Source organism: Phascolarctos cinereus, unplaced genomic scaffold, assembly GCF_003287225.1.
Source record: "Phascolarctos cinereus isolate Bilbo 61053 unplaced genomic scaffold, phaCin_HiC Scaffold_5;HRSCAF=322, whole genome shotgun sequence".
Lineage (NCBI taxonomy): Eukaryota > Metazoa > Chordata > Mammalia > Diprotodontia > Phascolarctidae > Phascolarctos > Phascolarctos cinereus.
This window is the reverse complement of record NW_027555958.1, coordinates 402,983,805-403,010,672: the sequence shown is the minus strand read 5'-3', so window position 1 is coordinate 403,010,672 and position 26,868 is coordinate 402,983,805. Positions and strand designations below refer to the sequence as shown.

General features: G+C 38.3%; 1 protein-coding gene across 4 annotated transcripts in view; it reads left to right on the top strand.

Annotated features, from left to right (window-relative positions):
* CUNH1orf21 (chromosome unknown C1orf21 homolog) overlaps window positions 1-26,868 on the top strand; it is a 265,651-nt gene that overhangs the window by 51,669 nt on the left and 187,114 nt on the right. For 3 of the 4 annotated variants that reach the window (XM_020984393.2, XM_020984394.2, XM_078156454.1), the window contains exon 2: window positions 12,549-12,628. The exons of the other annotated variant lie outside the window; for it this stretch is intronic. The gene's annotated coding sequence lies outside the window, so the exon portion shown is untranslated. The remainder of the gene's footprint in view (window positions 1-12,548; window positions 12,629-26,868) is intronic. 4 annotated transcript variants of the gene reach the window in all.

The following is a 26,868-nucleotide window of genomic DNA, read 5'->3' as shown; positions in this document are numbered from 1 at the left end:
TAAAGAACCAGATAAACAGGTTGAGCTTGTTATATCAGGAATACAAGGGTGTGACGCTAGGTTTTGGCCTTTTCTGCCTTCCTTATTAGATTTGCTTCAATCTAGCATGAAGGAACTAATGCATTTTCTCAGAAGTTAAAAGATTTGTGATTCACAAGTCTAGTCACACTTTTGTTGTTTGGTTTTAGAACATATTCTGTGCTGCTTTCATTTATAATCTGTTGTATTGGCCCTTTATGTCTTGGCCTGGCTTCCTTCATGAGCTGGCTTTGGAGTTAGGGAACCCTGAGTTCAAATCTAGCCTGTGATACCTATTGTCCGTATGATATGAGGCAAGTTACTTACCTTTGTAAGTACCTCAGGCAACTGTGGGAAACTGAGGGGGCAGCTAGGTGGCTAAGTGGCTAGAGCTCCAGCCTTGGAGTCAGGAGTACCTGAGTTCAAATCACATGATACTCATTAGCTGTGTGAACCTGGGCAAGTCACTTAACTCTAATTCCCTCACAAAAAAAAACCAAAACCAAAACAAACAAAAAACCCCCAAAACAAAAATTCCAACTACAAGATTCAGAACCATTGTTTTTCTGTGTTGGTAGAGGGGAGTTTCTTCACTGGGTACTCCCTACACTGATAAAATCACAGTCCAAGCCAAAAAGAAGTACTGTGAACAAAGTTTTTCTTTGTCACGGAGACTCTCTTTTTTTTTTTAATGGAAGCAGCAGTGTTTTGTAAAGAGTTTCCCCTTATAAGAGGGAGTCCTATTTGATACATGGTCAAAAGGTAAATTGAAGATAAAGCAACATTCTAGTTCTACCTGATAGTTTGTGGACAAAGCACAAAGAAGTTTTCCAGAAGAAGGAATTTGACAATTTTCTGCAAAAATTTGGTTTGGAAGAAATATTTTGGTGATGATTATATTATATACATGCATATGTAGATCATATAGATCCTTTTAAGCATGTGTGTGTACACATATAAAAGCCCACATATAACATATATAAGGTGTACAAAGCTACTTTACCTATTATTTCTTATTTTAAGTATTTAAATATTATTTCTATATGCATATTATATGTGTGTATACATATGTATATAAAATGAGATAATATGAGAAAAACACTTGCAAACTTCAAAGAGCTATATAAATATTATTTAGTATTTAAAGTATCTGTGATTCCAGCATTACTGGTATTTCCTTCATTGACAAGAGATCACAGACTCTGTGCTTTTGAAAGATACTCCTTTCCTAGATAGTTTTAGAAATTGCTGTGGCAAAACAAACAAAAAACCAACCCTTCACCAGCTCTTGGTCAGCCCTCAGGTAAATGAGCCTTTCAGATGGCACCATTGTCAAACCCGGGCTTAATCTTTATAGCTTTCTGTAGGACTGCTAGAGCTGGCACTGTGTGGGCATTGTGGTGGCTGAGAACCCAGGATCAACTTCATGGCATGATGAGGCATCAGAACAGAAAAGGGCAAAGAGAACACTTTATGAGGGACAACATGGCATACTGGCTTGAATACTGGACCCAGAGTCAGGAAAACCCAGGCTCAGCTGTTTCCTATATCTGAGTTAGCTGTGTGATCCTTGGCAGTCTCTTAACCTCCCTAAGAAATGCTCCAAGACGCTTAAATCACAGAATAGTAGCTGATCCTCATCAAAATAGAAAGGTCTCCTCGGGATGAAATTGTTAGTCCAGACCTACCCGTCCCCTCCAAAAAACACAGGACACAAAACACATCAGTCTACCTTATTTCTATAATAAGGAATTATAATATATGCAAATACATTTTAAATGGCTTACCAACATCATTCAAATCACCTATGTGAATTAGTTTCTTTAACTTATAAAATGTTTTCCCCTTTAATCAATATTAGGTAAAAATGGGGCTTCACTGTAATGTTTGAACTTGTTTTGACTTTATTTCTTTTTCTAATGAAATAACATTAAACATAATATGGAGTCAAGAGCTGCTAAATCAAGGCCCAAATTTCACAACTAATTATTCAGTTTTCATAAGCTATAGAACATGTATACCACAGTATTTATCATGTCCTACTTAGATCTGGTCCTCTTAACAAGGATTCTTAACTGGAGGTCCATTAACTTGTCTTTTTTTCCCTTCAAAATTTTGATAGCTATATTTCAATACTATTGGTCTCCTGTGTAGCCCTGTATATTTTATTTTACTCATTTAAAACATTATTCTGTCAAAGGGGTACCTGACACCAAATACTTAAAAGAGGAGGAAGGAGAAAATATAAGAATTTAAGTTCTTACCTGCTTTATGGACTTTATTGTAATAGGGTTCTTGTCAAAGGCAATAAGAATCTTAAATTCGGGCATTGACACTTCCCACTATTGTATCTAGGATAAAAGACAAACTCTTTGGAGATTTGAAAGACTTTTACAGTCTTGCTCTAGCTGCCTTTCCAAGCTTACTGATCAGAACATTATCCTCCTCTATATGTCTCTTTTCTAGCCAAACTTCCCTATTCGTCATTCCCTGTACATAACATCCCATCTCCTACCTCTCTTTTAGAGGCTGGTCTCCATACCTGGGATAGACCTCTTCCTCATCTCTTCCTCTTAGGTTCTCTGTTGTTGTTATTCAGTAGTTTCAGTTGTGTCTAACTCTTCTGACCCCATTTGGGGTTTTCTTGGCAAAGATACTGGAGTAGTTTACCATTTCCTTCTTCAGCTCATTTTACAGATGAGGAAACTGAGACAAACAGGGTTAGGTGAACTTGCCCAGGGTCACACAACTAGCACATGTCTGAGGCCAGATTTGAACTCAGGGAGATGTGTCTTCCTGACTCCAGACCTGGCACTCTATCTGCTGCACCACTCTCACTTTCTTGGAATCTCAGCCTAACCTGATTTTTTTCCTCTCTTCTCAGATGCTATGGCTCTTTCTCCAGAAATTACTTTTTGTATATAGTATCCTGTATTTAACTCTGTGCATGTGTGTTTATTTTCTGTGCTGTGTTCATTTCTTGTACAACTTCTTACTGACTCTCCAGACTTTTCTACCACCCTTAGTAGCCTGAGGTCTGGGGCTCCCTCCTCTGACTGGTGAGTTGCTGCCCAGGACCACCATATAAGGAAGGAAGTTCTGGGGCCATCCATGCTCATTTCTCTCCCCACTCTGCTCTTGACTCTTCACCTTTTCCCCCACCCTTCCCATTCCTCTGGCTCCCTTTTATGTGATATCTTGTGATATCTCCCTTTATATCTACCTTTCCAGGCTTTTTATACCTTACTCTCCAACACATACTCTCTGATCGAGTGACACTGGGCTTCTGACTATTTCATGAACAAGTTACTCCATCTATTTATTTCAAAATATTGGCTCTGGGCATTTTCTCTGACTGTCCCCCATCATGGAACATTTCCCCTCCTCACCTCTGTCTGTTGACTTCCCTGACTTCCTGGAAGTCCCAACTAAAATCCCATCTTTTTTATAGAAAGTCTTTTCCAACCCCTCTTAATTGTGGTGTCCTCCCTCCTTTAATTATTTCCTATTTATCTTGAATATAGCTTTCCTTGTATTTATTTGTTTGCATGTTGTCTTTCATTAGATTATAAGCTCCTTGAAGACAGGGATTGGCTTTTGCCTCTTTTTTGTATGCCCAGCACTTAGAGCTATACCATGCCTGGCACATAGTAGGAGCTTAATAAATGTTTATTCATTACTCATTGATTTATTGATTTATAATTCCTCCCACACCTTAGTAGTTTTCATAAGTTACTTTGGATGAGCAAATGTGCAACTTTTTGGCTAGATTTGTCCTTGCACATCGGGCACATAATTAATTACTTAGATATCCTTGAAATCCTTCCAGCTTGGTAGGACCTACCAGAATTTGTATTTCATTGTGGGCATGGACTTTGAGGACTCAGGATCACTTCTATGCCATGATGAGGTGTCACAGTAGGCCTTTATTCTAGTAGATTGAATGCAGTACTTGAAGTCAGGAAGACATGAGTTTGATCTTGCCTCAGACACTCCCTAGCTATGTGACTCTGAGCAGATTATTTTCTGTTCTTCAGTTTCCTTATATGTAAAATGGACATAATCATAGTACCTATCTCATAGGGTTGTTGTGATGCTCAAATAAGCTAACCTATGTGAAATGCTTTGCAAACCTGAAATGCTGTCCTCCTCATCATTATTATTCCAGGTCACTTTTCTTTTATACATGAATGGTAGATAAAATTGTTTAAGGATCCATAGTACTTTTTGTAAGGAAAGAAGAAAGAAGCTTTCCATCTAAGAGGTCATATGAATGGCAGGCTCTTAGGCATGTCTTTTCCCTCTTTTCCTCTGTAACCCTAACAAGCAGAATTGTTTAGTGCTGGTAAGTGAAGTGGAACTCCTGGCTGATGTGAAAAGGATCTGAGGGATGTGAAAACTGACTTTGGAGGAGAGACTGATAGCAGTAGTATGTGACTTCGTGACTTCCTCCTCAGCAGGTCAGCCTCTTCTGTCGTGATCCTATGATGGTTTAGCCCCCTCCCTTACCATAGATTAGGTGCTGGGTATTATCCAGGGCAGGAATAGTGAGGGTGTGACTGGGGTGTAGAAGATTATCAAGTTTAGAAGGGATAAAAGGGTAAGACCAAGTTATACTGGAGACAGAAATCTCTAAAAAATGCTCTCCGCAGTATTAGTTCTCTGATGACTCCCCATCTCTTCCTGCCTTCCCACATTTGTGCTTTGTTTGGACTCTGTTAACCTGGTACCCCCACTAACCCTACATATTTGCTGGGATGGCACTTGCTAGGTCGAAGAAGGGAGTTCAGTCGCCTGCCATTAGCATTAGAATTTTGACGACAGCCAGCTTGCAGGCTACCAAGCTGGAGACAGTCCTCACTTTTAGGGGGGGGGCAGGAAGACAGTCCCTCTGGATCCCGTTTCTCTGGACTCCCCTTCATACTGTGTTCAGAAATTACAGTTCTGGCCTCTCCATTCAACCTCTGCTTATACTGCTGAGGGTAACTTAGGACTTCAGACTGAAAAATGGAAGAAGCAAGAACTGACCAGTAAATAAACTAAAAAATGAAAAATTCGGTTTAAAAGAGGGGAAGGATATCAGATTGATCTGTATGACCAAATAACTTCTCTCATGTTTTCTACTGAACTTGCTTAGCCTTTAGATTAACATGTCTCATCTCCCACTTTTTCTCTTCTTCTCTTTGTCTCTTTCTCCATTTCTTTTTCTCTAAGACTGATTTCTTTCTCTGGTTCTCCCTGTCAATTTTGATGCATGTGGGACTAACTTTCTGACTACAAGACCAGGACTCTATCCACTATGTTACCTAGTTGCCTTTATAATTTTGGGAGGTGGGGGGGTGGGCAGTGGGAGTGGGAGTGGAAAGCATGTTGAAAACAACGAGCTGATTCTTTATTCTTTATTATAGTATATATTATTTACTGTGTGTGAAATAGAACCACCCCCAAAAAACAGCAAGCACAACTGAAGCCCAGCCCAAACAGCCAACAGTTAAGGAGGAAATCTGTTACTGGTTAGAACCTCCACCTAGGTCTCCCCTATACATTTATATTCCCTCCTATCTTTACCTTGTGTTTGTTTTTGTTTTGTATCTCACCTGGGAACCTTTTTCCTACAGCCACACCTTCAGTATATTGATAGCTATGGAACTGGGACGTTCAAGCCAATCATGACCAATTAGGATGTCAATGAGGTCTCCTAGTATGACTGTGTGTGTTTTGTGGAGCCTGTGAAAAATGATCTGTCATCTATTGCCTTTATACTGTTTTATGGACTGTTCCCAACCATACTGCTATTTTCATGAACTTTTCCCAGTGGAAGGAAGAAAGGGTACAGTATGAATGAGTGCCACAGACTTCCTCCTACTAAGTGCTTCAAAAATCACCTTGCCTCCTTGTTCCTGGTGAGTGTAACAGGACATTTAGCTCCATTTCCAAAGATTGCTTTGTCCTAGGGACCTTGAAAAAGTTCAGTCCTTAGAGAAGTACAGGGAGTTGGACCTGAAGGAAGACAAGAAGACTTTTTCTCTTTCACTTCTCTTTGGGATCTTGTGGTTGGTAGAGAGGGTTCTTTCATTGGATAGAAGGTTGAACTAGAGGCTCAGAACCAGGAAGACTCATCTTCATGAATTCAAATCCAGCCTCAGATACCTGCTAATTAGCTGTGTGACCCTGCACAAGTCACTTAACCCTGTTTGCCTCAGCTTCCTCATCTGTAAAATTACCTGGCAAAGGAAATGCAAACTACTCCAGTATCTTTGCCAAGAAAACCCCAAAATGGGGTAAAAAGAGTCAGACACTACTGAAACAACTCAAAAACAACAACCTCTGAATATATAAATGCAGTATTCTTTTCCATGTACCATGCTGTCTATTAGATTTTGTTTCTTTTGAGCATCAGCAGTCACCTAAAAACAGACTTCTGGTTATTCCTTTTTTCCTCTCACTTTCAGTTCCCCTTTACTAACACACCATCACCAAAAGCAAAACACACCCCCTCAAAATCTTATATAGAAGAATTTTGTGAACACCTATTAGTGACACTCTAGTGAACTGAGAATTGAGTGACCTGAAGGACTGATTTGAACTGGGAAAAGTGAATAATGTTAAGGGGACCGATTGATTTTCTAAAGGAAGTATTTAGTTATTCTAGAAGAAATTATAATGGAATGACATTTTAGCTGAAACATGAATTTCATTAGTAATAAGGAGAGCCAAGCACTGCCAGGGGTGGGAAACCTGCAACTAGTCTAAGGCAGATTTTTTTTCCTGCTGTCCTACTTGTGACACAAGTAAAGAACTCTACAATGTTACTATAAGCTTCAATTGAATAAGAATGGCAAGGAAGATGAGAGAAGAGGGAATCTTGAGTTTTAGAATTTAAAAATAGATATTCTAAGACCTGCAAGCAGAAGCTACATCAAAGAATTTGCAGTGAGTTAAAAATTTGAGGGTATCAGTGAAAGTCATAGAGCAACGGCACAAACACTTAACAATTGGCCAGATTTTAAACCTTGGGAGCAGAAGGCATGGCCAGAGGAGAATAGCTTCTTTATAGCCATAGTGAACATTCAAAGAAATAAATAAGGTTTTTAACTTCTCTTTTCTCATATGGTGCTTGTGTGGCTATCTGTCCTCCAGCTACAAGTAGATGATAGTCATAATGATCCCTTGGGGAAAAATAATAATGATTTATATTTGTTTTAAGATGAACTACATTTTTACAACTTAGAAAAGTCCATCTGACTCTGGCTTGGGGAAATTGGATTGGTCTCAGGGCCTCCCTTGATAGAGCTTTATTAAGAAGCTTGTCAAGCTACTGTACATAAAAAAAAATGTCACCATCACTTCAGTGACACAGTATGAAAATCAAACAATGTGAAAAAGGGTTGTCCCCCCCACCATCTGAAATTCAGATCAGTCAACAAGTGTTCATTGAGTCCAGTCACCTAGTCCATAGATTAAAAAATTATCAGAAATCTTAACCTGAGACTTGATTTGCTTTTTCCTGTTGAAGAACTGAAAAAAACCTACCTACTTATTCATTGTTTGAGAAAACTAGTCATAAACTAGTAAGATCAAGTAGAAGGAATCTTAGAGGGAGAGGTGAAAGAAACCAAGCAAGTCTCAGAAAATCATTATCTTATTTTTAACATGGGTTCCAAGAGCATATGAAGGACAGAGCAAGAAGTCCTTTTTTCCCTTCTCTATCCCTTTGCTTTTTGTCTGTGCTATGTTAATATTTAAATGTTCCACATACGTAGACATTTTACCAACTTTCTTTGGAGAGGAGCCAGAAGGAAGCAACTGTCTTGCAGAAATCTTGGTTGTAGGAGGCTGCTTCTGTTGGTTAGGAGAAGTTGTCATTTCTAGCTTTCATACACCAATTTTCCTCAAATTTATCTTTCTCTCAACTTTTGGGTTTGTAAGAGCCTCATGTTTTCCTTCATGTATTACTTTGCCAAATTTTGCTTTCTGCCCTCTCTTTCTGCTTGGCCTTCTCTGAAATTTTTTCGGTAGCAACATGTCTTAAACTTTTCTGTGAAGTAGAAACATAGATCTTTCACCAAGGAGCCAAATCTGTCACGAATTGCCCCCAAATTTGTTATGGGAGTCTAGAACAACAACAACAACAACAAAAACGAGGTTAATTGGTCATAGACCTTAATCCACAATTTTAATGCTATTAGTTAACTACTTTGCCCTCCCTCCTACCTTTCTTCCCTCTTTCCCTGATTTTTTCCTTCCTTGCTTCTCTCTTTCCCTGCCTCTTTCTTTCTCTTCTTCCTTCCTTTCCTTCTTCTCTTCCTCCTAATTTCCCTCCCTCCTTTTCCCTCCTTCCTCCCTCTTTCCTTTCTTACATCCCTGCTTCTCTCTATCCCTCCTTCCTTACTTCCTTCCCTCTCTCCTTCTTTCCTCTCTCCTTCCTTTGCTTCTTTCCCTCCCTCCCTCCCTCTTTCCTTCCTTTGTTTCTTCTTTCCCTCCCTCCTTTCTTCCCTTACTCATTCTCTCCTTCCCTCCTTCCTTCCTCCCTCCCTTTTTTCCTTTTTTCATTCCCTCCCTTCCTCACTTATTCCCTTCCTTTCTTCCTCCCTCTCTCCCTCCCTCCCTTCCTTCTTTCCTTCCTTCCTCCTTCCTTGATGGCACTTCTAACCTTTCACATCCTATGACTATTACTTTAATATTTCCGCACAATTATTTGATAGTTGGAATTTTATGTACTATATTTAAAGTTATAACTAACAGGAAAAAAAATCCTAAACCTTTTTGGCTTTGGACAGTAAATGATACATAATTTAAAAAAATGTTTTCTCTGATTTGCTATGGTTTGGGCACATCTCTTGTGAGCCCCAGGCCAATCACTTTGTCATTATTTAAGCCATGTGAGTGTTGTGCCTTTACTGCAGCTAATCTTAACTTTCATTCTCATCCAATTCTGCAGCAGTCATGTAGATCCAATAAGTAGATGACATATTTTTTGAATGACATATAATAAATAAAAATATATTATTGTTTTATTACTTCAGCACTATGGTACAGGAAATAATTTTTGCTCTGTTACTCTATTGCATGAGTTCTTAACCTGGAACCCATGAACTTTTTAAAAAATATTTCCAGAATACCTAAGGAAACTGTGATACACACAAAAAAAGGTTCAGAAACCTTGGTCTGACATATATTTTTGAGCTTTTCCTTTTTAGTACTCCTTCCTGTATTTATCACTTGTTTTGTTCCTTGACTCACTATGTACTTTTCTTCTGTAACTTGATGGACCTGCGTTCTTGTGAGTGTGCATGCTTCCTCCTCGGTTCAGGTCACAAGCTGACTACACCTCCTCATTCTGTATGACTTCTGTTCATGCCCTCTTGTGAATCCAGTACGGGGGATATGTCTCGTGTGCTGAGGACCTTGTTCTCAATGTCTTCATATTTAGTGGATTCAGGTAGAGCACAAGAGGGTCTGTTCAGTCTCCCACATTCTTGTCATTTGACCAACTCACCTTTCTAGTCATGTGCTGCAATGACATCCTTTATGGCCCTTGTGCCCAATTCTTTGTTGGTCATAGTATCATAGATTTAGAGCTTGAAAGGATTGTAGAGGTCCGAACCTGTCATCTTACAGTTAAGCAGACTGAGGCCCCAAGAGGTTAAGTGCTAAGTGGGAGAGGTGAGATTTGGGCCTGGGTTTTTGACTCTCAGCCCATTGCTTGTTCCTTCTCACCATCTTCCTTTCCAGTGCCCTTTGGATGACCCTCAACCTTATTGCTTTGGAGATGGTTGTTAATATTTTGTCATAATAACAGTATAATTTTGGTTGTACTTTATATTACCTTAGTTGATTCCTGCAACTACTCTGAGAGATAACATAGTACAAATATTATTGCATCCTTTGATCTATTTATTTTAGGTTCATACCTATGATTTCAACTGTGTGTAGGGAATTATCGAATGAAGACATTTCCTCGACCAATGCAGATCAGCAATTGTTCTGCAATTTATCATTTTGGAGAATTTCCTGGAGTGCTGGGTGGGTAAATGACTTGCTTAGGGTCATTTAGGGAGCGTATTTGAGAGGTAGGACTTGAGCCCCTGTAGAGCTAGTTAGCTAAGTGGTACAGTGGACTGAACACCTGGAGTCAGGAAGACATAAGCTTAAATCTAAACTCAAACACTTACTAGCTGTGTGAACCTGGGTAAGTCACTTAGCTTTGCCTGCCTCACTTTCTTTATTTGTTAAAATAAGGATAATATTAGTACCGATATCTCAGGGTTGCTGTGAGTCTCAGATGAGCTAGTATTTGTAAAGTACCTAGCGTTGTGCCTGATACATAATACATGCTATATAGCACATGCTTAATAAATACCCCTTCACTTCCCTTTCCTTTCCTTCCTCCCTCCCTGTCTCTCTTCCTTCCTTCTTTCCTTCCTTTCTCCCTTCATTCCTTCCTTCTTTCCTTCCTTTCTCCCTCTATTCCTTCCTTCTTCCCTACCTCCCTCTAAGGCCCATTCGCTATCCACTATATCACACTTTATGCCAAATGATAATAGTCACATTACAGTACAAATTAGATATTTAGTTTTAGAAATTGGCAGCTGGCAGAATTTAGTATTGTAATTAGTTTCTTAATGAATGATTTAATGTTAAGTACAATATCTTTATTTTTAAAAATTTCCTTCTGTCTTTTGTTTTTTATATTTTAATCCTTTCTCAAAATGCTTCCCTATCTTAATTTTGTCTTCACTTTTATCATTCTTTCCCCTTCCAAAACCCTGTGAGGAAATAATGTTTTGAAATCATTATTATTAATAATAGCAATTATTAATCATAGCAATAATATGCTTGCTTTTGTATCTTAAAATAATAAATGAACCATTAACAGTTCTCTTGTTCTCTGAAGAAAGATACCAATGTTTGTGTGATCATACCAGAGGCTCAGCTACAAATTGTAAAATGTGAGCTAGTTCTATTCACTTTGTATAAAAAAGCACATCGTGTCATAGTGGTGGTTGTATATGATTTTAGCTCTCCATAAACTGCTTTTCAGTTATTCGGAATTGAGATTGTACTAGCTGTTTTCATTGCAGATAGTTTTCTTCTGTTGCCAAACATTTTGCAATCCATTGAATTCCAGATTTTCATGGTCCATTGACTTAAAAAGTCTAGAACTGGGATTTAACTTTCTCTCTACTCCTTCAGATGAAGATTCCACAGAAATTACAGGGAGGCCTGCTTTCTTTTGGCAGCTAACACAAACATATGCAGTGTGACAGGTTCCGAGTAATCCAGTCATAGAAAGTGACTTGTGCAATCAGTCTTAATCAGCTGTTAGGCAGTTTAGCTTATGTGTTTTCTGGGAAGTGTACTTAGGTGGGGTAGAGGAGTTTGTAGAATCATAGAACTAGGGCTAGAAGGACCTCAGACGTCATCTAGCTCTAACTCCTCATTTTACTGATGGGCAAATGGTAGGCACGGGAGACTGTGAGTGGTCCAGGGTGTCACGAATAGTAAGCGTCAGAGTCAAAATCACAGATGATTCCTTGAAAGTTGTAATCAATCGATCAGCAAGCATCTTCTGTTAGGCACTGTGCTAGGTGCTGAGGTCACAGTTAAAAAATTAAATAGTCCTTGCCCTCAAGGAGCCTATATTGTATTAATGGAGACAACATATACATAAGTAAATATATACAAAATAGATGCAGTGTATACTTATGTAACTTTTACCCTTTGATCAAGTGAGACATAAAGCAGGAATCATGTTTACTGAATGTGTTTACTGTCTTCATGGAGCATGTCTAATGCAGAGTCCAAATGGCACAGGTATTTATGGTGAGAGGTCCTCTAGATATCCTGTTTGGGGATAATATCGTGTTGACTGCATTGAACCCAGAATCATTGCAGATTTTTCTAAATGAGCTTCATGATTACTTAACTATCCACTTAGTTCACCAAATAAATGAAGAATGCTTTTTGCCAAGAATGTGACTGGCATTTGAATGGATGACTCATAGAACTTGTCCACCAGTGGACAGGTTTCTTGGGGAAACCTGACAAATGGAAAAATGAGTTAGACCCAAAATGGAACAGAAGAATTATACCACCTTTGGGAAATTATACTTAATGACCCAATGTTTTACCCTGAAACTAAAGCCTATGTTTTGTTTTGCTTTGTTTTGTTTTAACCCCAGTGTTCTTATGATGATGTTATATGGCTTTCAGTCATAGAATATTACAAAATTCAAAGACCAAAGGTCAGTGGAGAGATGCATGGTGGCCATAAGCAAACTATAAAATACAGTCACTGAAAATAAGGACTTGAGTAGGAGAACTGAAATAAAACAGGCCGTTAGAAATGGGTGGCATTCCACCCCCCCCCCACTGACAACACGCAGGTATATGATAAATATGGAGAGTGAGGTATAACCAGTAGAAATCCTTACTCTACTGTTAGCCATGCAGTATGAAGAGATTTTGAGGAAGACTCTCTACCCTCAGTAGGTAGACCTTCTGCAGTGATTTTTTTTTTTTTGCAGGAAGAAATAGAAGGATCACATCAGATGGGCTAGAGGGAGTACTCAAATTGATGAGATCACAGCTCCATCCAAGCATCCAGGTATTGAGATCTAATATCCTACCATTTGTAACTCATTCCTTTGTGTTACCTGGCTCTCTGTTAAAATGCGAACACTCTTTTGAAGAATAACACACCCCTGAAACTATAATCTCTGGTGTCCCTTCCAGCTCCAAACTGCCAGAAATTGGGGAAAATATTAATTTGGTTTAATTGATCACATTTCTTCTCTGTACCTAAGTACATATACGGTGACATGTTTATGGGGGAAATGGGCACAGAATGAGAATCAGAGGACTGAAGACAAAACTGAGTTCTGTTTGGTTTCATTCTAAGCTATGTTGTTTGGACCTGAAGGTCTGCCTCTCTGTGATTCTAAGATTGCAGTTGAGAAGTAGCCCGAGCTTGTTTTGCTCCTACAGGATAAAAGCGCCTCACTTTTATTTGTTATGGGTCAGCCAGCCAAGACCTCTCACTCTTTAGATCCTGTTTTACTTCCTTCTGTGGCAGTGTAAAGAAGTGACCTCAGGCAGCTCTAGACGCAGGCACAGTGCTCTGGTGTAGGGAATAACTCATTCTTTTCCTGCTTGTGATTCTTTTGGGTTTTTTTCTTCTTTTTAGCCAGGCATTAGTAAATAATGTTTTTTCAAACATGCTTAAGGGTTGCATCTGTAGAGGGAGTACCCATACCTGAAATGATAGATCTCTGAAGAATAGAAATATTTACAATATTGAATGGACTCAATACATAGTAGGTCCTTCATGAATATTGATTGATTGATTGAAATGCTTTGCAGAGTCACTACCTCTCCCCTTTCCCCTGCCCCTCCTCCATGATAATCCAAGAGCCTTGGAATTTTCAACAATCTCTTTCTTAAAAGTGAATCACCACTGATCTTCAGGGGCTATCTTCTTTTTTGAAAATTTCTTTTCTAAAGGAATCTGATGGCATTTTAGAAATGTCTTTTTTTTCTCCAAAGATAAAAACTGCATACTATATACAATGTGTTTTCTTCTATGAAAGACTATGCCGGAGAAGTCCAGGGCTGACTTAATAGAGAGTGAAGAAATCTCAGGTCCTTTTTGTTCCCCTCATAATGTAGAAATTCTGATGAATTTTTCCAGTGCCCCTTGAAATGAGTGCGATTCTCCTTACAAGTTGCACCCTGTTCCCCACCACCATTTCCATTATTTTCCTTTTCCCTGATGCTTTGTAGCCTTTCTTTGTCTAAGCTCTCCCGATAAAGAAGCCATGTGGTGTTAATAGTGCTTCGTTTTAGAAGCTCTTTAATAACTTAGGTCATAAGCATGACAAATAATCTATAAATGGAGTTTAAAAACAAGTATATTAAAGTACTAAAGTTTAAGACCAACTATATTAACCAACTATACAGAGTGTATTCTTATTCAAGATTTACTAATTAGCTGTATGACCTCGGGTGAATTGCTAGCATGATAGTGAACAAGTGAAAACCATGCTGGCTATGAGAAGTCAGTGTGGTGGTTGATGGGGTGCTGGACTTGGTGTCAAGAAGGACTTGGGAGCAGCTAGGTGGCACAGTGAATAGAGGACCAGCCCTGAAGTCAGGAGGACCTGAGTTCAAATCCAGCCTCAGAGGAAACACTTGACACTTGCTAGCTGTGTGACCCAGGGCAAGTCACTTAACCCCAAATGCCTTTTTTGAAAAAAGGACTGGGTTCAACTCATGCCTCCGATATTTATTAGCTGTCTTACCCTAGGCATCAGTTAACCTCTGTGCCTCAGTTTCCTAGACAAGATAGTCTCTAAATTCCCTTCCAGTCTTAATATATGATTCTAAGTAAATTGTTTGCTTAATTTTAAGTTGCCAAAATTTTAAATTTAAAAACTATTTAAGGACTTTATATAGAAAGAAGGACCTATACTTTTGAATGAAGCCTTTTAAGAAAGTTCCTTTGTTTTTCTGACTCAGGGCAATTTAAGTTTTAGAGCTCACTACCATTATTTCTTCTGGTGTAGGTTTTGCCAGAGAGAGCAATGGAGGCCAGTGTCTTTCATCTTTGGGTCTTTGTGGTAATGATCCTTTCAGGCCCACCCAGGGTAGGGATGAGGCAAACAGGGTTCAGTGGAGCAAGCTGAAACACCCCAGACTGGGAGCAAGAGAAGGCATGACTAAGGAGTTTTTATACTGTTAAGGTCCATGGCAATTTTGCCTTCAGCCAGCCTCTGTGACTAGAAAATGGACTGACAAGTTTGAGGCCTAGGATTTGCAAATGGCGTCTAGAGGAGAGACATGGTCAGAGCCATATCAGCAAGACTGCAAGGGTTTAGTTCCAGAACAAGCAAGAGGCAACACAGGTTTTAAAATGACTGTTTGATTTGTTTCCCTCAACTGGTTATGAGCTTCTGTGCGAACGAACGTAGGAAGCCTTTATTCAATTCAATGAATGTTTATTAAGTGCTTATATTTGCGAGGTAGCATTCCTGGGGAATACAGAGATAAAAACCTAAGCCTTCCTCTTCCTGAGGAGCTTATATTCATGTAGGCCCACAAGTGATTCCAGGGATGATGAAACTAGAAAAAAAAATTATCATGAGGCAACTGTGGATTTTGTAATAAGGGAGCAAAGCTTAGAGAAAGAGAACCCAGTCATGTCCCCTTGGACCTTAGATCACATGTATTTATTGTATAATATGGTACATTATTGTTCTATGAACTTTTATCTTACCCTCTTTCTGGACTAGAGGCCTCTTGAAGGCAGGCAATGCATACTATTTCAGATCCCTTTCAATTTTCTACAGCCAACTTACCATTTCCTAACACTACCTACTTTAGAGCCAGGTGAGTTCTAAGCATCAGTGTGGTTTGGTGGAAAGACCATTGAACTCATAGTTCTAGAACCTGAGCTCAAATCCCACTTCTCCCACTTACTATCGGTATGACGTTGGATAAGTCATTTAATTTCTTTGGGATTCCATTGCCTCATCTATAAAATGAGAGAGTGAAACTGAATGACCTAAGGCCCTTTACAGTGCTGAATCTGTGATGTAGTGATTCCATGAAGCTAAATAATTTTGTCTCCCTAGAAGCACGTTACCAAGTTGGAATCCGAATGTAAATTTTAAGACTGTTAGATGTTCTAGAGCTAAAAACACTCAGTACATGCCATTCATGTTGCTGCTCCTGGCAAATTACTATACAATTCACAACCTTTTATGGCCTAGTTGATTGAGAAGTTCAATTTTTCTTTTTTTTCCATTGGCTCTTACAGTTTAGAAAGCCATCATCAATACTGTCTGCAGAGTGGTCACTGCTCTCATGCTGCTTTTGCCATGATTCCTGCCATACGCTCCATTCAATCCTCAGGCTTTAGAAATTGGCCAGTAACTAACTACTGATGCCAGTTGCCTAGAGAGAATGAAATTCAGGGTTTCATAAATAGTAGGAAAAAATGTGAAACATTATGTAGGGATCGTCATAACTCAAGACCATCTTAATGGAAGCAGAAAAAGAAAATCTAAGTTATCAGTATTAACCAAGCAGATGAAGGGGCTTCTGTAGAGAGATGTAACATTTCTAGAAAATTTGAAGCAATGGCAGGGAAGTGTGCTCAGGGATGAAAAACCTCATTGCCATCCTTATATGTGGAGCTTCTAGCTTGGTGGAGGACTTTCCAGTGTTTGTATGGTGCTGGCAGAGTCTTTGAATATAAGTATCAGCTCCATGAAGTGTCACCTCCATAGAGTATCACCTCCATGAAGTATCACCTCTATGAAGTATCACCTCCATGAAATATCACCTCCATGAAGTATCACCTCCATGAAATATCACCTCCATGAAGTATCACCTCCATGTAATATCACCTCCATAGAGTATCACCTCCATGAAGTATCATGAATAACATTAACAAAGTGCTTATAATGTAATTTATTACATATTGTAGCACCTTGATGAAGTTATTTTTAAGGACTGAGTCAGATACACGTTTGTATTAGAAGTTTGTAACTTGAAGAACTTAACAAAAATACATTTTATGTTTGACTACATATAACTGCTTTCATCTCAAACTCTATGCTTTCTTTGAGGGTTTTGTGTTTTCACTGGTATGGGTATTTGTAAAATGCCTTCTAGGAACAAGACAGAAATAGAAAAAAAAACTCACCCCTACACTTAGGGGACTTAGTATATTGTATTTTTCTCCACTAATTACAACACTTCTTTGCCTTCTCCTGCTATGCTATTTTTCCTTTTTTTCAGTCAAAAAAAGTAGAGATGATTTATCATACGTGTGCTATACTCAGCCACAAAGAAAACAGTCCAGAACGTCTGTGGGCACATAGCTATGCGAATTGATTTTAGGTAGGTAGCTCTTGCATTAAAAGATGGAATATCCTATGGTAGGGAGGAATCAAGTGGTAAGAAGACCCCTGTATTACATACATGGTGAAGATGAAGAGTTCTGGGTCAGCAATGTTGTCCTTCCCATTAGACCTCGAATTCCTTGAGAGTAAAGATAATTTTTTCTTGCCTTTCTTTATATCTCCAGCACTGAGAATAGTGTCTAGTATATAGTAGGTGATTAACAAATGTTTGCTGACTAGTTGACTTTCTGACTGAGGCGGGAGAGCAGATACAGTCCCACACGTGGCGACGTCTCCTGAAGGTTTCAGCCAGATGTGACCAAGGCTCAGGTATTCCGTATCTCTATTCCGTTAGCCTCTGTAGTTGGGCTACTTAAACCGCTGCCTCAGCTTTTTCTCTTGCCTTTTAGCCTGTGAATTTGCCTCTTCCTCCTCTTGCCTGTCATGTTGAAGTAGAAGTCAACAAGATGGCATGAAGACCAAGGACCAGGCTCTTCTTTGCTATGTCTTCCCATGAATTCTCCACTGAGGCTCCACTCAGTGCATTGAACGTTTTGCCTTGGTTGTTTTACTGTCTGTTGTCATGCCTGGGACAGCCGTATTTTGTCTTTTAGTCTCACTACATGAATGGCCTCTTTCCCTTTCTAGTAATATAAAACTCTTTGCTCAGTTTCCCTGATGATTCTTTTTGTCCCACTTCTTGAACATAAGTTATCGTTGGTATCACACTACAGCCTAATTATGCCCACAGTACCATCTTTCCATTGTCCTTTAGTTTATTCATAATTTAGATTTCTTTTTCAGAGATCTAATGTTCGGTGATTCACAGCCATAGAACTTGGGGGAGACTATTGGCATTAAAGAGATCACATTTGTGGCAGCAAAGCAATTTGAGATCATTGAAAGCAGCATATCGTTTCCTAAATGTGATCCATCCTGATCTCCCTCCACTCATTTCTTAGTCTAGTTCACTGTCTGCAACGCCTTCTTGATACGCATATACATACATCTGTGTGTATCGGTACATGTACATATAGGTATATTTACATATGCACTATATGTGTGTGTAGTAACTTGATAGGCAGTCCATCTTGACAATGGATTTTCCATTCTCTGTGTTTCTTTAGGGTATTTTCCAAAGTGTATGATTAGCCTGATCTCTTTCCAAATGCTGTGGATTTCACTGAGGAGGCTTTGTAGTGTTCCGGAGCTCAACGGAATTAATGTTTCCAGTGTCATGTGAGAATAGGAACGTTGGGAAAGCCTTACCATCAATAAGCGGTCATTCTTTTGTTGGGAATCTATATGGGACATCTTTTGTGACATTGGCCAACACCTTAGGTGAGCATGTGCCAGTACTCAGTAGTGCAATAGAAAGAGTACTGGCCTTGGAGCCATGAGACTTTGGTTCACGGCCTGGCTCTGACACCTGCTAGCTATGTGATGAGGAACAAATCACCTAATCTTTGGAACCTCAGTTTTCTCAATTGTAAAAGGGGGATCACAGCACCTAACCAGGGTTGTTGTGAGTATCAAGTGGAATAATATTTGTCAAGCACTTAGCACAGTGCCTGGTATATAGTAGGCACTTAATAAATGCTGGTTTCTTCCCCTTTCCCTCCCGAGGAAGCCTCTTCCATTTTGGTTCCATGTCAAGAAACTTTTGTATAGCCTTCAGAAGAAGTTTTTATATACAATGAATTGAAATTTGCCTCTCAGTAATTTCCACCCATTGTTCTTGGTTTTTGCCTTTGAGACCAAGCAAAACAAGTTCAATTACTTCTCTTTCAGATATGTGACGGCAGCTACTGTGTCCCTACTCAGTCTTTTCCTTTAGAGACTAAACTTTTCCCATTTTCTTAACTGATCCCTGTAGAGCACGATTTCCAGTACTCTCACCCTCCTGGTTGTCCTTTGGCACTCTATCTTGTCAAGGCCATTTTAAAATGTGACACCCAGAATAGAATGACATATTCCAGATATAGTCTGACCAGGGCATGATGCAGTACAAAAGGGATGTCACCTCCCTGATTCTGGATGCTGTTAACATCCGTTAATGTAGCCTGAGATCGTCTTAGCTCTTTTGGCTGAGCCAAAATGAATGGTTTAGATAGAGTTGATTGGGGGAGCTGAATAAAATGACAATCTGTGGTTCCTTCAGGCTGTAATTCCATTTTTAATCTTATCTTTCCAGTTCTTATAATAATTAGCAAGTGTTAACATGACTATATCTTGTGCTGTTTCTGAATGATTGCAAAGAATGTATTAGTAAGAACAATGAAGCAAGGATCCAAAATCATTACAATGGTGAAATATTTTTTGAGCATAATAAGATGTGCATAAGACTGGACACTTAACATCCCACAGTTCCTATTTCCTAATACACAGTTCCTAATACATGGCAAATTGAATTAATTGGTCAAAAGTCATGGTGCCCATTCCTTTCATTTCCAAGAAAAACTCGTCATAGAGGATAAGGTTGGTCTCATCTCTAATAAGGTATTTTTGGTTCAAAAGGAAGAATATTAGATTTAAAGTTAATAGGCCCAGGTTAAATCTTGGTTCTGTGACTACTTGTATGACTTTTAAGTCACATAATTTCTCTGGACCTCAGTTTCCACATCTGCAAAATAAAAATATTGAGATAGATAATCTGTAAGGTCCATTCTAGCAATAAGTCTGTGGTCCTATGATAAAGAACTGGAATGAAAATGTTTGGTCCATTGGTTAGGGAATAGCTGAACAGTGTGTTGTATCTAAAGGTAACGAAAATTACTGCACCATAAGAAATGACAAGTATTAAGATTTCAGAGAAATATGGGAAGTCTCATATCAGTGAAATTGAGTTAAGTAAGTAGAATCAAGAGAATATTTTGCACAATGATGAAAGTAATATTAAGGAAAATGATCATGAGACTTCAGAGCCCTGATTGATGCAATACCCTATTGTGGCTTCAAAACACTGATAGTGAAATGTGCCTCCTGCCTCCATCAAAGAGATAGCATAAACTGTGGCTGCAGAATAGGTATATATTTTCAGAAATAACCAATGTGTTGATTTGTTTTTCTGGATTATACTTATTTGTTGGGGCAGCTAGGTGGTGCAGGGCATAGAGACCTGGGACTGGAGTCAAGAAGACTCATCTTTCTGAGTTCAGATCTGGCCTCAGGTACTTACTAGCTGTGTAATCCTGGGCAAGTCACTTAATCCTGTTTGCCTCAATTCCTCATCTGTAAAATGAGCTGGAGAAGGAAATGGCAAACCATTCCAGTATCTTTGCCAAGAAGACTCCAAAAGGGGTCATGAAGAGTCAGATAGGACTAAAACAACTGAACAATAAAGTGATACTTATGTGTTACAAGGGAGGGTTCTATTTAGTGGGAGCGGGAAGGAGTCATTGGGAAGGAACAGTAATTTAAGAAATAGAAAAGAGCACCAATAAAACATTTAAATGCACAAAAAGAAAAGATGGTCACTTTGCTTTAGTCAAGTACCTCTTCTTGTACTTAACAAGAGAAATCTGATTGTCCTTGGTGGGGAAAAAAACCCAACACTTAAGCAGGAAAATCTGATCACTGCAGATGAAAATTGATTCTGTATGTCTATGTAATCTTACTTTATATTATACTGAAGATTTATGAACATTGCTTATTTTTCTCTAAATTCTAAATCTCCCAAGTTAGACATGTTCAGGTTATACCCATGAAGATAGTATATTTGTATATAGAAATACTGTTGTTTGAACTTATCTGGTACCTTCAGGTTTACCTGAGTTCATAGGTATAGAGCAGGAAGGGACCTTAGAAGTCATCTAGTCCACGATGACATTTTAAAAGTCCTATAGTATTTTATAGAAGAGGGAAGTGAGACCTTTCGAGGTTAAGTGATTTGCTCTCTATCACATGAGGAGGATGTGTCAGAGTCAGAATTTCAAATCAAGGTCCTGTGCCTGCTAAGTTTCCACTGTGCCACACTATACCTTTGTATTTGTATGGTAGGCTAGGAAAGACCCAGGACCCTCTAGAGCCTTCCTGACTCTACCTGACACGGTGATGTCACAATATAAACAGTAAACTGTAAAGAGGCTGAGTGGATATAGTGAATCATTTTTTCTTTGCCTGACTTAGCTGAAGTTTGGCAATGTGGTGTACTACAGTGGTCTCCAAAATTTTGATTGTGTGTCCTGTTAGTAAAAAATTTTGACCAAATATCCCAAATAGATGCATTTATAAATTATATACATGTATAGAATTACTGTTTTAATGATTGTGTATATTACTAAACTTATACAAAATAGAAAGTTAAAAAGGATGAAATATAGATTAAATTATACTTTGTCTGGAGTCAGTAGAGAGCCAGTGGAGTTGATTGAGCAGGGGAGTAACATGGTCAGGCCTTCACTTTAGGAATCAGTTTGGCATCTGTGTGGAGTAGGGAGAGACTTGAAGCAGGGAGCAGTTAGGAGGATATTGTAATAGTTTAGGAAGTGATGAAGTCCTGAAGGAGAGTGAGAGTTGGCTGAGTTAGTCCTGTGGAGTCATGACTGATCATTGCGTTGATCAGAATTCTTAAGTCTTTCAAAAGTGTTCGTTTTCACAGTTGTTGTTGCTGTTATTGTATAAATTGTCCCCATGGTTCTACCCACTTCCCTCTGCATCAGTTCATATAAGTCTTCCCAGGTTTCTCCGAAACCATTTCTTTCTTCATTTCTTAACACAGTAGTATTCCATTGCATTCATAAACCATAATTCATTCAACCATCCGCCAACTGATGGAAATTCCCTTAGTTTCCATTTACTTGCTACCACAAAAAAAGCTACTATAAATATAAACATTATTGTACATATAGGACACTTTCCTCTTTCTTTGTTTTCTTTTTGCTATATATAAGCCTAGTAGTGGTATAGCTGAATTAAAAGTTATACATAATTTAGTAACTTCCTTGGCATACTTCTATATTGCTTTACAGAATGGCTGTACCAATTTGTAACTCAGTGTATCAGTGTTTTCCCACAGCCCCTCCAACAGTTGTCTTTGCCAATCTGATGGGTATGAGGTAGAATCTGAGTTCTTTTAATTTGCATTTCTCTAATTACTAGTGATTTGGAGCATTTTTATGTATGATTATATAAAGAGCTTGGATTTCTTCCATCGAGAACTACCTGTTCAAATCCTTTCACAGTTTTTTAGTTGAGAAATGGATCTTATATTTGAAATCAATTCCTTATTTCTTTTAAATATGTCTCCCAGTTAGGTTATAACATAGGAAGTTAATGGTGATAGAGAGCGGAATGGGAAAATGTTAAGTAATAATATGGTAAAGGAAGTGGTGTCCTTGTGTTGGAGGGAAACACGCAGTTGGCTCTCACAGGAAGGGTAGGATATGACTCATCTTCATGGTTTATCACAAACCCCCTAGGGTCATGCCATGGCCCCCTGGGTGTATATGGCCATCATTTTGGAGACCACTGTTATAGTGGATAGAATTCTAGACTTGGGATTTGGAAGAAGGAGGAAGGAAGGAAACAAACAAACATGTTTTAAGTGGTTATATGTGCCAGGCACTATACTAACAATAATTATCTCATTTAATCCTCACAATGACTTTAGTGGGTAGGTGCTGTTAGTATCCTCATTTACAATTGAAGAAATTGAGGCTAAGAATTGCCTAGGGTCATACAGCTGATAAGTATCTGAGCCAAAATTTGAACTCGAGTCTTCCTGACTTCAGGCCTAAGACTCTATCCACTACCTCTAGATACCTAGGTGCAAATGCTACTTCAAATACTTACTAGCAGTGTGATCTGGGGCAGGCCATTTAACCTCTCTGAACCTCAAATATTCTTATCTGTAAAGTAGGGATGATAATAATAACAGTAGCATCTGCTTTACAGGGCTATATATATAGTGAGGAGTAATATATGTGTGTGTGTGTGTGTGTGTGTGTGTGTGTGTGTGTGTGTGTGTGATACACATATATACATATACACACACATACACATAGCTACACATGCATACATAAATATATGTTTGTATATACGCATACACACAGTGCTATATAAACTTTAAAGCATTATATAAATGCAAGCTTTTATTTTGTCAGCATAGCCTGGCTGACCCTACACAAAATTATGAAATAGACTGTATATGTCCTTTCCTCAGGTACTTAATGCTCTAATGAGTTTTCCTTACTTCTCTTAACTCTCCAGTATATCACTCTGACTGAGCCCCAAGATCCAGACCTTCTGACCTCCTCCCTTTTCCCCTACAATTAGCACATAGCTAACTCTTCTGTGCTCTGTTCCTTATGAACCTGCCATACATGATCTGATGCAGAGCCAAGAAAACAATATACACAGTGATATAAATGGAAAGAATAGCCACTAAACAATCACAAGGTTGTTTTTGCAGTGTTGTAAAACTCCAGAGGATAAGATGGCATGTCTCACTGGGAAGATTAAAACAATGAAATATCAATGAAATTAATTTTTAAAAAAGAATGAAAGCTTCTTAAGGGCGGGGATTATCTTCTTTTCTTTTATTTGAATCCCCACCAATTAGCACAGTGCTTGGAACTTACTAAATGCTTTTTCATTCGTTCACACCTTCAGTCAATGTATTTACTTTAAAAATTCCATCTTTTGTGCTCTAGCTTTTCCTGATCTTTTCTGCCTTGTCCATATTAATAATAAACCTATGTAGTTGAATTTACTACAAGTAACTTATTTGTCAGAGTTCAGGAAGAAGATCTGTTCCTAGATTCTGTGTCATGATTTCTTTTGACTGAAACACACTATTTTTCTTTTTTTTTGTTTGAGTCTTTTTGTACAAAATGAATAATATGGAAACGTTTTACATGATTGCACGTGTATAACCTGTATCAGGTTGCTTCCTATGTCAGGTAGGAAAGAGTGGAAGGAGGGAGGGACAGAATTTGAAACTCAAAACTTAAAAAAAAAAAGATGTTAAAAATTGTTTTAACACATAATTGTGAGAAAAAGAACATATTATTTAAAAAAAGGAAAAAGAAATTAAAAAGGGTCTTAAGGTGAAATTCTTATCTTCTAATACAGGAGCTCTTTACCAGAAGTTGTTGAATTTTAAAATGTGTGTATGCACACACATGTATAAAAGTATATTTCAGTGTAAATGGTTTCCTTTGTATTCCTGTGCATTTTATATCATGAATTTAAAAATATTCTAAAAGGGCATCCATTAGCATCAGCAGACTGACAAAAGAGTCCATGACACACAAAAAGCTAAGAATCCTTGCTATAGTATATAAAGTGCTTATTTCATGTGTTTTCTAAGTGTTGTTTTATTTGAAAAACAAACAAAAAGCAGCCCTCAGCTACAGTTCTAAATAAATCAGCATCTCTTTCTGTGTAGTCTTCTCTGACAATTCAGTGTAAGCTCAATCTTGTTACGTCCAAAGTGGCTATAATATGACCTTCTACTAAAGTCTTTCTCTGATGCCCTGTCCTAGGGATCCTGGCTTTTCAAAAGCTGATTTAGTAGAGCATGAGCCCTGGCAGATCCTACCTTACTAAGCTGAAAAGACTGGGCCTAAAGATGCTGTGTATGTCTGTTGACCAATAGCCAATTCAGTTCAAATTTGTAGAGACTCAAAAAACAACTGAATAATAAATTACCAGGTTGGCTGTGGAGTGATAAACTTAAAAAAAAAATCATAGCAACTCTCAAGATTATCTACTGAGTCAATGGAGAAGTTTCAGTCTGAGGGTTTAGTGACACTGGCAAAATTTCAGCTTCTGGGAGTTTAGAAATATAAAAATAGCCTTCTTTTCTCTAAATCAGTGAGTCACTAAATATTTATTAAGCACCTACTATGTGTTAGGCACTATGCCAAATGAGGGGGATACAAACAAAGGTAAAAAACAGTCTTTACTGTCTCCTTTTAATGGTATTTTCCCCAATTACATGTAAAGATAATTTTAAACACTCATTTTTTAAAAATTTGAGTTCCAAATTTTTCCCTGTCTCCCTCATATCCCCGGCACAGAGTCTAATGTGGGAGACAATATGCTAGCAATTATGTACAAACAAGAAAAATGTATAGGATAAGTTGGAAATAATCTCAAGATACAAAAAATATTATATCGTAGCATATCTAATAGACCTAATACTGGATTAAAAGTGACTTGGTATTCTTTAGCTGCAGAGTGGTGGGATTTTAAAAAATTGCCTTGTTTTAAATACGAGTTTATACTTTGACATTATCATTTTGTCCCAAGTTCATAGAAAGGGCGTATATAGCAAGTCATCCAGAAAACAGCTGAAGCGCTCCATGTTGATAAACTTAATGAGACAGCCACCCATGGAATGAAGGATTATATCCTTTGTAAATATTCTGCATTTCAGAAGTAAATGTTAGCTTTAGTTTGTTATTGGAAGTGAGTAAAATTGCTTGCCAATCCTGAAATGAGTCTTTTCTTTCCTTGGAAGATGGGATCTGTGGCAGGATATTTCTGACATTGGAGTCATTAAGACAAAATGCAAACACAATTGCTGACCTTTGGGCTGTGTTCCCTTTTAAGAACTGAAAATCTGTATCTGTGTGTGTAGGCACATATACACATTGTGTAGGATGTCCATAATTAGGGTACCCTTATGCCTTATAATTACTAACGTTTAAGGCTCTTTTTCCTTATTTGGAAAAAGGAGCAAGGGCTTCACTATCTCAAATTCACAGTAATAGATCCTGCCTTTTAAAAGACTTTCCTTTTTTTTTTTTTAAACATTTGCTTTCCCCATCCAAAAAAAGCCTGGTGTTGGGAATGATATCTTTCTTCTTTCAAGTGGGGATACCAGAACAACTCTGTCTGAAGGGAAGAACAACTTTTCTAGTTCATCCTTGTGGTCCGCCTTCCATCTGATTCATGGGTCAGCTGCCTATTGTTCTTGGATAGAAGAGCAGCAATGAAAATCCAAGTAAAATGCATCTTGTATTCTTTATTCCTTATGAAATAAAACTGTATTTGTCCCAATGTGATTAATCAAACTTACCTCATTGGTAATTAATAATTACCTACCAATTAATAATAATAACCAATAATTATTAAGATTTATTGTATTTGTATCCCCAGCACACAGAATATTGCCTGGCACACAGTAAGTGCTTAATAAATACTTGTTGAGTGATTGTCGGTGAGGAAATTATAAGAATAATGATAAATAATGAGTAAAACTTTGCCTTTTAAATTTATATATGAGACCTGTGATTTCACTGGTGCAGGGATTTCCTGGCAAGGCTTATTAGCGAGTCACGTAAGACCCTCCCCGAGAGATTGTCTTGGTCTGAGTCACATAGGCAGTGTGTGTTCACTAGACTTGAACCCAGGTCTTTTTGCAAAGGTGCCTTGACCTTTGTAAAGGGCTTTCAATACAGCAGTAATGTTTGTGAAGAGCTTGGCACATACTGTTCTTTGAGTCTCACAGCAGCTTTATGAGATTTGGTAGAGAAGTCCCCTTGAGCATCAAACCATCTCATGTACAAAGCTGATAGCTTTGCTTTGCCACATTCCGTGATCTATCTCTACAGCTGCTGGTTTAGAAGAGACTTTGGTCTTTTTATAGATGAAGAACACAAGGATTTTCTGTGAATCATTTTTATTTTTATAGGTTTCCTTAGGTATCTCTTTCATACCCAGGATGACTTTACTATTGCTTATTCTGTTTGATGAAAGAGTTTTAATGGCTTTTAAAAATGAGTTGTTTTCCTCTCCTCCACTTCACCCATGTTTGTTACTCAAACTTTTTTTTTCCCCCTTTGTGAATGGAACCCTTTGAGTCAAAGAAAGGCATGGATTCCTTCCCTCGGAGAAAGGCTGTATTCTGGAGGCACTTGGGTTGTGTTCAGCTGTAGCAGTTTTTCTTTTAGCAGCTATAAACAAGCTTGGAGCTGCAGCATGTTTTGGA